Source organism: Ischnura elegans, chromosome 7 (assembly GCF_921293095.1).
Source record: "Ischnura elegans chromosome 7, ioIscEleg1.1, whole genome shotgun sequence".
In the NCBI taxonomy this organism is placed as follows: Eukaryota; Metazoa; Arthropoda; class Insecta; order Odonata; family Coenagrionidae; genus Ischnura; species Ischnura elegans.
In genome coordinates, this window is record NC_060252.1 from 22,996,680 (window position 1) to 23,008,808 (window position 12,129).

At 39.4% G+C, this 12,129-nt stretch overlaps 1 protein-coding gene across 1 annotated transcript in view; it reads right to left on the minus strand.

Annotated features, from left to right (window-relative positions):
• The window catches only part of LOC124162566 (low-density lipoprotein receptor-related protein 4-like), a 737,794-nt gene that overhangs the window by 268,353 nt on the left and 457,312 nt on the right, over positions 1-12,129 (minus strand). The gene's annotated exons all lie outside the window — the stretch shown is intronic.

Here is a 12,129-nt window from a genome sequence, read left to right on the forward strand (position 1 = left end):
GATTTCAGTACGAACCCAAATTACCAACAATGCTGAGGTCGAAAACGCCCCACTTTTAAACAGAAACTTTGAGCAAAGCGCACCGATTGACCACGAATTTGCTCTGTTGCTAGATGCCTAGAATACATTGCGATATTCGGTAGGCAAAGCATTCCAGAGTATTGAGCTACCCAGGGCATCTGGCAACAGGGAAAACTCTGGGCCAATGGGAGCGCTTGACTAACAGATTCTGTTGTTTCAAAATGGAGCCTTTTCGACCTAAACACCATTAGAAATATTGGTTCCTTCTGGCATAACCTATCCAGGGAAAAAATTTCGTGACATAATGTTTCCCTATCCTTTATAAAATTAAAATAAGAAATGAAATAAATGTTAGGAATAACCGTATAAAGTTTGAGTTTTTTGTTTTTTGAGTTTGTTTGAGTTTTGAGCTTCTAGAATAGAAGCGTGCTAGTGAGGATTAAGTGGTGCAAACTGATGTGTCTCATCTCGTTCCCCTCTTTTGACCCTTTCCTCTGAACATGGCCACGCTCGGAATGTCGGATCCCCTTAATCCCACACCCCTCTACCCCCCCCTGCGGTCTCCGCCGCCCCCAAAGTGTACCTACGCACAAACAAGGGTCTCCTGAAATCCCTTTTCCTCAATCCCTGCTTCCCCGCAACGCAGCGTCCCTCGCCGCTTCGGCCAATCTCCGAGGACGAAGAATCACTCCCATTTTAAACTTATTTTCTTTCATAAATCATTTCAAAATATTATACTGGGAAAACAAGAGCTTGGGGAAGTGAACGAGTTTTGTTGTCAAGGAAGCTGAGTGACCAACAGTAGAAATAATCAGCAGAATAGTTGAGGAGAGGAGCGATTTCTATTTTAAGAAGATTCTACTCACAGCTGAGAATACACCCATTGTCAAAAAACGCCGATGTGAACGCCGAAGAGTGCTGTTTTCAGAGGAGTGGAAATAAAGAAATACACACTTCCGAGTTTTGATTTAAGAGTGTTTGATAAAATTCAGCAAAAGAAAGGAAACCAGGAAAAATATTACACTAGGAAAAGGAAAACTGGAAGACGTGAGCAAGATGGCCCAACAACAAGCGATGGAAATGGTCAGTAGAATGTATGATCTTAGGTTTTCCCGGTGTATCAGTTGCAGAAAAGTTTCTCGGGTTTTCTGGTCAGTAGAATATCTCAGGTGAAGAGAGCATTCCATGTTTAGAAGGATCTACTTGAACCTGAGAATGTAAACATAGAAATCTTACACCTACTAGCATACTTCGATTAACAGCAAAACAAGAAGACAACGAAAACTATTGCATTGTTTTGCTACGTTGGAAGCCAAAAAATCACCAATGGACGGAACAAGAAGAAAATTGTCACAAAATATCACAGGTAAAGAGAGAATTATACATAAAGAAGAAAATGAAAACGGCTTAGAATAGAAACATATTAGTAAAGACAAAATTCATCCTACGGTATTTAAGGAGCGTGTTTCTCTACGGGAGCAAGGCTTGGACAGCAGCAGAGAAGTCAAGAGTAGAAGCATTCGAAACGTGATGCTATCGAAGAATGGAGAAGATAATATGTATCAGCAACTTAAGTTGTGAAGTAATGTAATGTTAAGTAAGCAATGAGGAAGGGCTAAGAAGATTGAGAGAAGTGATACGCTTCATAAATACGTGAAGAAGAAGATGGGATATCTAAGTTGGCTAAATCACGAGGCACATTGGCCTCATGGATACAACTATCGAGGAACAGGAGGAGGGGCAAGGGAGGACCTGGATTTTTAAAAAGATAAGGCCTTACTCTCAATTGACCGGTCTTTTCTCGTGTCTTGCAGCTCATTCTTGAATCATCTTGAATAATTCAGAATGTGAGGAGTATGCCTTCCCAACAATTTTCCTGTATTATAGCTTAAAATATTGATTTTAATATCAAAGGAAATTTTTTTATACCAAATATGAAGATAAGTTTTGAGAATTTTGAACGGTCGGAAAAGCTAAGCAGAAAAGAAGTCTTCGAGATCTGATATTCGAGAAGAACAAATGGATTTAATGAGTAAGAGAAGAGATGTACCAAAGGATAGGAGTGGATGGGGAAGAAGTGTGGAGCAACGGTCGCCAGCGAAGAACAAATACCGGCAAATGAACTACATTATGAGACAGTGAAATTACGTGAGAAATGCATGGTCGAGGGGAGAGGTAGACGAAAAATTCCATGAGTATGACCAATGGATAAGCATTCTAGTCAAGTCAAGAAGGCCTCAATATATATAAGGATATTAGTGAACTGAAGGCAGCGATTCTTCCGGGTTTCCTTCCGCGATTATCCATTTTACTGGAAAATATATCGCCAACGTTCCAGTTGACTTTCTCGGGTCCACTGAAGTTTCGACGCAAAAATTTGGTCGTCTTTATATACTCCCTTTGGCGCTTATTTTGTGGAGGTGTGCCCTGATTGGTGGAGATCTTTGAAGACCCGTTTTCGAGTCCGCCTTCAAAGAATCAGGGCACATCTCCATAAAATAGGCGCCAAACAGGGTGTATACAAAGACGACCAAATTTCTGCGTCGACATTTCAGTGGATCCGAGAAAGCCAACTGGAACGTTGGCGAAATATTGCCCAGTAAAATGGATAAACGCGGAAGAAAACCCGGAAGGAAACCCGGAAGGAAACCCGAAAGAAACGCTGCCTACCGTCATAATCTCCAGCCCAGCGGGAAAATATTGGGGAACTGAAGGAACTGGCTTGTGAAATGAAGGGCTGCAGTGCGACAACCTTAGACTTGTAGTACTAGAATGAATGTATGCAAGTTTTTTTAAAGCCTTTACAATATTTCATATAGGTCTTAATTTTGATTCTGCTCATAACTGTAAATGATTAAGATAAATGAATTCTATAAGTGAATAAAATGAAATTGAAAGAAAGTTGTCATTTCGCACAAGTCCGGCTAAACCTTGAGTATGCAGTAAGCCTATGGGATGGTATATATATTGGTGGGACGCATAGTAAATGAGACTAGGATTAACTTTTAACTAGGAAAACAAACTCGAATGAGTGAAAGAGTTTCATTACCTCGAATGCCGACTAACCAACGATGGACGAGGCAGGAAAACAAATAGTCAGTATAATAGTACAGGCGAAGAGGATACTCTACAAAAAGAAGAATCCTCTTACAACTTAGATCACAGGCATAGAAGGAAAAAAATTCATCAGATGTTACATATGAAGCATGTTTCTCTATGGAAGCGAGGCTTGGACGTTGACAGCAGCAGAGAAGTTAAGAGAGGAAGAATTCTAAATGTGATGCTACCGAAGAATGATGAAGATAAAGTTGATCGAGTGTATAATTAATGAGGAAGTTGTAAGAGGAGTGAGAGAAAAGAGAAGTCTTTTAAAAAACCTTAAGGAGAAGACGCGACAACATAGTTGGCCACATTACGTGACATGATGGCCTGATGAAAACAATTATTTACGGACAACTGGAAGGGGAGAAGGGCAAGGTACGGCCCCGAATGAGTTACATAAGACAGGTTATAAAGGATTTAAAGGAGAATAAATACGTCGCTATGAAAAGGCCAGCGGATAGGAGAGAGGATTGGAGATCTGCGTCAAACCAATCCTAGGATTGTTGTCCTATGATGATGACGACGTGTTTTCCATGATGCGGTGGACCTTTTCTTAACTCGCAGATATTTGACTTCTTTTGACGCCTTTACATGTAGTCTTAACTTAGTCCACAAACGGGGCACAATAGGAATTATTTCATGCTTCAGATATAAGTCGTACATGATGTTAGTTCTATTCGCCACACTAGGAAATATATAATGCAGAAAAAAGAGAGCATTTGCAGCATTTTAAATTTTTGTACATCATCTAAAAAATAAAAAATAGACAGATTTTTAAATGCTCATTGTGGGAACGGATGAGAAAGGTAAACATTTCATTCAGAAATTTCCGAGAAGAAATTTGAGAAAATGGGGCAGAATTTTCCTCGGTTAGCTTTCCGAATAAGGAAGCCTTTTGACACGGAAGCCTCGTCCAATAAGCTCCAAGCACAGAAAGTGCCAGGCAAGAGAAGGAAGGAAGTCGAACGGAATGCCGGGAAGAGCACGAATCTATCCCCCACGGAAGGATGGAAGCGGGAAAGAAAGCAGAAAACTCGTCAAAGCGGCTTAATTGGATGGCGCGGATATTCAAAGCAATTATAAGTTGTGGAAACAGTGTAAATTGCGATGTGTGCACAAGAACTGGATTCTGCGAGATTTAAATTGCACCAAAATGATTTTTGTTAATGAAGGCAGAGGAGATATAAGCAGAAAATGAGATTTGCGCGGAGAAACACGGATTACCGAGAAAAATGAATCAACCAGCGATGAAATGAGTTTAAAAATAATTCCGAGAGAGTAATGAAAGAGAATGAACTCTCGTGAGCCATTCAGGGTGACCCGAGCTGGAAAAATAATCGATCGAATTGATTACAGCAAGTATTTCAGGGAATAAGTAGAGAACTCAAAAATGACCTTTTCGTTATTTACGTGACAAGCTAGTGATAACAGGAAAATAAGATTTTCAAATTTAGCTACCAAATTTTCACTGGAAAATGGCCAAGGTTAATACCACTGAGTTTGCCCACCGTTTGCGGATGTAAGGATGTCCTATAGGTATAAGGGTTAGCTGCGATAAAAACGAGATCAATTATCGAATAAACAGTCGTGGACAAAAAGCGGCGGCGTTCCGAGGTGGTATGGGTCCATCCCTGGGTAAGATAGGCCATCTAAACGATACATTAAACCTGTGAAGATACCGTGACTTGGCGATGGGAGGCCGCCAACAATTATGCCTCGCATCGCCCGGGGGAGAGGGCAGCAGCTCTTCTTCATATGAGTTAGGGTGGAGACCACGGTGGTCAGAACAGCGACACTTATTTCACCGCAGGCTTGGTAACATTTATGACTGTAGTACTGCTATTTGGAAGGCAAGGGGAAACCACCACATTATTATCCCGAGGAGTCGCAGCTACTCCACTCACTTTGAAAAGATTAACAGGAGAATTGTGTGGAGAACTGCATCAAACCAATTTTAAGATAGCTGACCAGCGATGATGACGACTGATACCTTATGGTAAAAAGAAGAGAATAAATTGCTAACTCAATCGAAAATAACCGAGCTGTTCATTCAGATACGAAATATTAATTAATTAAGTTAAATATTTCTAGATGAAAAGAAAAGAAAAATCCTCTTCAGTTATTTTGTCATTGTAATTTTAAATGAAAAAATCATGAAAGTTGGCTTCTTTCTTCATGAGTTGCTGAGGCCATTAGAGCTACGATTCATTCACTCGTTCAGGAAATACCCAATTTAACCCTTAACCAGTGACGTGCAATTCTTGTTACACTACCAGTAACGTGCGGTCTAGGAGACCGCAATAAATCAAAAATTCATAAAATATTGCTACGTCATTTTTATTGTTTTGTTTAATTTTTCTTTGAATGCTTAACTATTTTAAAACTCATATTAAAATTTTTACACTCCCAATACGAACCAATTTGTCATAAAAAATTGTGATTTGAAGCAGGATCAAAAAACTGATGCCAAAAACAATTGAGTTATAATTATTATATTTATGTATCAATATTTCGCCAGATTCAAAAAAGGCCTTAAATGTTAAAGCTGGAAGGCTAAGTAGTAAGTAGCCACGAAATTTAATCCCGCTTATTCCTTTTCTTGATGCATTCTTAGTAAGTGACGTGCGGTCTCACAGACCGCTAATCGAGTTCAATTGCAAATTTACAGAAATTAATGAAAGGAACGTTAAATTTTAAGAGTGGGATGTCCTTGTTATGCAAAAATATGAAGCTAACGAGAATTATAGATATTTTGAAATCTTAATTTTGAAAATATTCATAATTTTAGAAACGCAGCGGTCTCGCACGTCACCGGTTAAGGGTTAAGGTAAAAACCTTACCCTAGAGAGTACCTATGTATATTTGTACACATATAATACATTCTACCTCCCCATTTTTCAGCGCATTGGAAGCCGCAAGTTTATGACAGTAATCGCATCAGTGTGGGCCCAAAAGCGAATTTTTACCGACATCAAAATTGCCCAGAGAGGAAAAATTGTGCACTTTTATGCACTGAAAAATTGTGCAATCAGAGTACAACGTATAAGAATATGGGTCTCGCATATTACAGATATTTAACAAAATCGGGTACTCGTGCGAAAGATCCACAGAGAAAAAAAATCATCCGCCTTGACCGGGATTCGAACCCGAACCCCCATTTTCCGGTCGAGTGGTTTAGCCAGATAAGTAACCGAGGCGTCATTCTTCCCTGTGGATATATTTGGACACTACCGGACAAGGTGGATCTTTCGCACGATTGTGCATTGCGGGTGACTCCCGTATAAGTTATCACCATGGCTAGTCGCGGTATACTTTAAAAAAAAATCGGGTACTATTCACGCTGCCGCCCGAACCCTAGAGTTTGAACTTTTTTTGTACTATTCAGGGGGATGCAATGAGAAATGAAAACTCAAATGGCCGTATAACGTCTCCCAACTCTCAAATTTGAGTTGGAAGTGTCTTTTTTCTTTCACTTCGCTGAAGAGGGCCACTTTGTGAGCCGAAATACCTGTCCATCGTCCCCTTTCGACCGTCGACTGCGCTCTTATCAGAGCTAATTTCTCGTGGAGTGTTGATTGTTGAAGCCGTGTATGTTTTTAATAGCTCGGATGGGAATCTCTGTCAGGCCATAGACTGAAAACTAGACTAAACCTATGTAAACTCAAGAGCAGTTTTTTTTTCGGACGAAGTAAGCCATATTTAAAATACACCAACAATCTACGGTAGATCAAACAATTAAAATGAGAGCTATGGATTGCTGAACAGTTAGATCCAAATGTCGTTTTGACCACGGTCGTTAAGAGACTACAACGGCAGGGTTAGAACTCATAAATAGATTAGATGACTTGTAGGGAAGCCTAATATCTTATGTGCTCCTCAATGCCTGTTTCTTAAGTTTCTTATTATTTCTAACAACATGTTTTGCATGTTCTATCTTCATAGGCAGATTGCCTTCATGAGTATTTGGGATATTTGGCCTTTGCTTGAATGCTGAAAAATAATTTGTTAGCATGCGTAACATTTTTGACCGTATGGTGGGCATGTGGGAATCCTCTTGCATACCGGTGATTGATCACCCCCTGCCAAACACCCTTGAGGTGGCTCGCGGGGTATAGCGTTGATGCAGACTTTTTCCCGAGCGCCTACGTTAGCGCATCTGCCGACAACTAGTCATGCTTAGCAGGATCTCTGCATCCCAGGGAAGAATCCCGGGTTGTAAACCAGGAAGCCTTATTTTTGTCCCTTCATCCCTTGCGAAGGATCTTGTTTTGGTTGCTTGGATACAGGTAGGAATCTTGATACAGGATGATACAGTTGGCTTGTAGGCGAAAGTGCGTTTGTAAGTGAGTTTAGCGATTCCAGTTGAGAGGCTGTGGTTTGGTTCCTGCGGTGAACCTCTCTCCTTCACGAACACCGACGCACTGATTTATTTTTTGCAAGGTTGACGAGATTTGAGAGATTTTATACGCCCATTTGAGTTTTTCATAATGCTTCATTAAGGCTTCAGAGGTCAAATCCTAACCTTTTAATTCAAGTTAAATTCAGAGAAAAACACCCACTGAGTAGAAGCCACTATAATGTCATATCGATTGAAACCAACAGTGGATATAACTTTCAAAATTTTATATACGATATTATGAGTTTAATTATTGAAGACTTCTATGGTTTTGCGATGCGTGTATGTGATATGAATTAAATGCTAGGACAGAATGCGATACCTTGATACCTCCTCTGCACAAACGCTCAACAATCGCCCACCGAATCAAATCCGCTCATCTCGTACTATACTAGGGCTACTAGATGAGCGCATTTGATTCGGTGGGCGATTGTTGAGTGCTTGAGTTGATTGAGAGATTGTTGAGTTGAGTGTGAGTGAGTGTTGGTGCAGTGGAGGTATCGAATGCATTTTGGGACTCAGAGTAATGAATTTTTGTGAGAAACAATTTTTCACACAGTTTTCGATAATTTTATGTTAAATGTTTTGACTCCCATAAGATTGACATTGAATTTTGTGCACGCCGTTTTTATTTTGATTTCCATAAATTATTTTTACTCAAAATATTGGGAGCAAATTTATATTACTTCGCGGGGAGTTGAATGCTGCAGTAGATTTTTATTCAATTTTTCACTCTGTTTTCAAGATATTGTGTACATGAGATAGGATAAAAGGATACAATTAATGAGGAATGTGTCTTGATTAGTTGTCTTAATCAAAAGATGGAATATATCTTCATTAAAAGAGAGGCAAGATATATTCGAAGATGAGGAATGTGTTTACAATATTAGAGCAGGTAACAAATGTAGGCATAACATTGGTGGTGCGATAGTTCGTAACTATAATTTTTACCTAAGCATACTGTACAGTAAAACAGTAAACAGTAAACCACTGCTTCATTATATGTAAAGCCGTTCAGTTTTTCATTCCCGTTGATAGTCAATGGAAATCTTTTGCTAGAAGCTGTATTAGGAGCACAATGAAACAAGCGATTTAAATACAGAGCATAATTTATTAAGGCTGACATAAAACATGAAGCTATTTATAGTGATAGAACGATGTGTAAAGTCCCCATGCCTGGAAATTATTGAAAGAACGATGTAATTGACGAAAAAAATTGAATCGGGTAATAGGCAGCTGTCTGCAGTTCCAGTCAACAATCCCATGCTCAAAAGACTGCCATGCAAACAATAGGGTGGTTTCCTATTATTTTTTTATTGCCTAGATCGAAAGATTACTACTCCTGGAGTACGTATTTCACGCTCTTAGATTTTCGAATGACGATATCTATTTTTCGCCATATTAACGAAAAGTGAAAATTTTCAAGTGCGCGAAAACGCGACGGCTAAGTAGGAATGATGGGAAAAGTCCGTGTGACGTCGTTCTGGTTCCCGCTGCCGCCCTGTGAGGTGACCTTAAGGCGAGGCTTGAGCGCTGATACGACGCAGGCTGCTAGCAGGTAGCAGAGTTCCCAGCTAGCAGGTAGCGCTTGGCTTAAATAAGGATTACTACTACCTTATCAAGCGAAGGAAACTTTCCGACCTTAGACAATTTTAATAAGTGATTATTAAGAGATGTTTCCCTGAGCTCTGTGACTCATGCATGCATTGGTAATCTCAGACGATGTAAAACTCCTATACTCTCGTGTAGAAACTAGGTCCCTGTGACGTCACGTGGAGAGGAATTGTATGGGCGCCAATCTGGCCTTTTTCAAATGAGGTTTAAATTGATCATTAACATTCGTGTAAACTAAGATTTCTAAAACCAAATAATTTGTATATTATGAATACACTAATGGTGGGTAACGAATCGCAATCAATGCCTTTCGTTTTCTTTGATGAAGGAAACTACCCTATTGTTGGCAGGGCAGTAAAAAAAAGACTATTGTCCAAACGCGGAGAGTATATGACCGAGAGTACAAAAAGCGATGAACTTCCCCTCCATTAAAACGGATCTCTAATGTTTTTTTTCCGATATGAATTCAATACCTTTCCATGTCACAACCGCGATGTCGGAAAATAACAAAGAGCAACGCGTATCTGTTTCACAATAACGACGCCCACAGGGAAGAATTCTTGCAGCGATAACACAAACTTTCAGAAATCGAAACGTGACATTTAGGAAAAGGTGGAGGGAAGCCTTTTCGCTCGAAACGGAATTGAAAGGGAAAAGAAAAAAACATGAACCTGAAAACGAGACGTGTACGCAAAACAACAAAAAAATGACTCCTGGGCTTTTTGAGATTTTTCGTATGAAATCAATACTGAGTTGAATACAACCAAATTTTGAATCCATAAATTCCATTTTTCAACTTCAAACTAATATAGCGCAGACGGCATCGATTTTAATACATATATTTATCTACCTCGGTATTTGGTAAGTGTAAATAATAATAGAAAGAAGCGGATACATTTTTTCTCAGAGTCTGAATGAAATCCGACAGGTATTGCTATTAAACCTCAAACTCGCGCCAAAATTTTTTATTTATAGCCAAAATGACTGTTTATTATTATCTCAACCGTTTGTCAAGGAATAATTTTCAGGGAAAAAAAGCGATATTCAACTATAAATCGGCCTTTTTGCTAGAAAAAGTCCACTATCTTAATTTAACGTATCGCCCAAAATTATTTATCGCCAAAACCGTTTCCTAAAGTGCCTATACCATATATACCATTAGAAACATTTATTTCTCCAGAAAGTTTCATGGCTGTAACCTGAGTATTTTGGGCAGTGCGCTAATGAATGAGTGAATCAGTGAGCATGGGAAACGGTTCACTTCCACCCGTATCATCATTGTAGAGGTGGGTTAAACTGTTCATTTTTATGAACCGTTCACTTTGATCCTGTTCAGTAAAAAGAACAGTTCAAAATATCGGTTCATAGTGAACAGGTAGGGTCATTCGGTAGAAAATATTGTTTATCATACGTTTAGAGTACATAAAAGCTTAGTGTGGTATCGTAGGGCGTTTTAAACAACATTTTTGGAGATGCATCCACATTGCACAATACAGCGCACTTAAAAAATTAAAATTTCATCGTAGGCGCCAAAAACTAAGTCCAAATATCAACTTGGTAAAGGGACCGAAAAAAATGTCCCACAATCATGAGTTCAATCGTTTCCTAAGTTCATGAATCGCATTTTAAACAATATTTTTGGAGATGCATCCACATTAAAAAATTTCATCGTAGGCGCCCAAAAGTCAAAATATCAACTTGGTAAAGGGACCGAAAAAAATGTCCCACAATCATGAGTTCAATCGTTTCCTAAGTTCATGAATCGCGTTTTAAACAATATTTTTGGAGATGCATCCACATTAAAAAATTTCATCGTAGGCGCCAAAAAGTAAGTCCAAATATCAACTTGGTAAAGGGACCGAAAAAAATGTCCCACAATCATGAGTTCAATCGTTTCCTAAGTTCATGAATCACGTTTTAAACAATATTTTTGGAAATGCATCCACAGATCCACAAATGTTCAAAATACGAAATCAAAATGAACGCGATATCCCAACTGAACGCCCCGAGGAAACTAATATTTGATCTAATATTTCGAACGGTTCGAAAGAACTGATATTTTAAATATCAGTTTAAATATTAGTTGGAACGAACGGTTCGAAAGAACTTATATTTTAAATATCAGTTCAAATATTAGTTGGAACGAACGGTTCGAAAGAACTAATATTTTAAATATCAGTTCAAATATCAGTTGGAACGAACGGTTCGAAAGAACTAATATTTTAAATATCAGTTCAAATATTAGTTGGAACGAACCGTTCAGTGGCTATCGGAGGGGAATAGTAGAGAAAGAAGGGGAGGGGCTCGGTCGTCTACGACGCACTTCGGCGGCCTTGGATGGCCTCCCTCGTAACCGCCATCTGTTGTACCCACAACGCACTTGCTCGAGTAAGCTGCAGTTCAAAATGCCTCTTGATGATCATACCTACTGTACCGAGTACGCCGCAATTGTGCAGTGCCGACATGAACAGTGAACAGGGTGTTTTAGAGAACGGTTCATTTTCGAACCGGTTCATTTCAGTGAACAGTTCGTTTTGGCAGTTCGGTTCTTATTGACCCATCTCTACATCATTGTTTCTTCGAGCAATGAATGATTCATTAAACGAATCGTTCAAAGACCCTAAAACTTTCCGAATGAAGCTCTTTTCATTCGTATGTACAGAATAACCCCCCTGAAGACGAGACAGAGGAATAAACATAGAAACTGGTGAGCTTCGCGAAATCCAAACGCAACCGTTTTCTTTATTTTTTGCGTTTTTCTTTTGTTCAATCCACTCTTTCGCATGACGCATGGAGGATAATAAGAGTGTAGCCTAGGGGAGGAACGAATGAATAAGTAAGGAATGAAATCGCAGCGAAATCGACGAATGGCTAGCCGCCTTCCCCCCCCCCCCGGAAGGGACAGATCTGTATAGACAGATTTCTCGATCCAACCCTCCCCTTCCATATAACCCTTCCCCACTTAAAAATTCTGAAGTACCTCCCCCCCCTTTCCC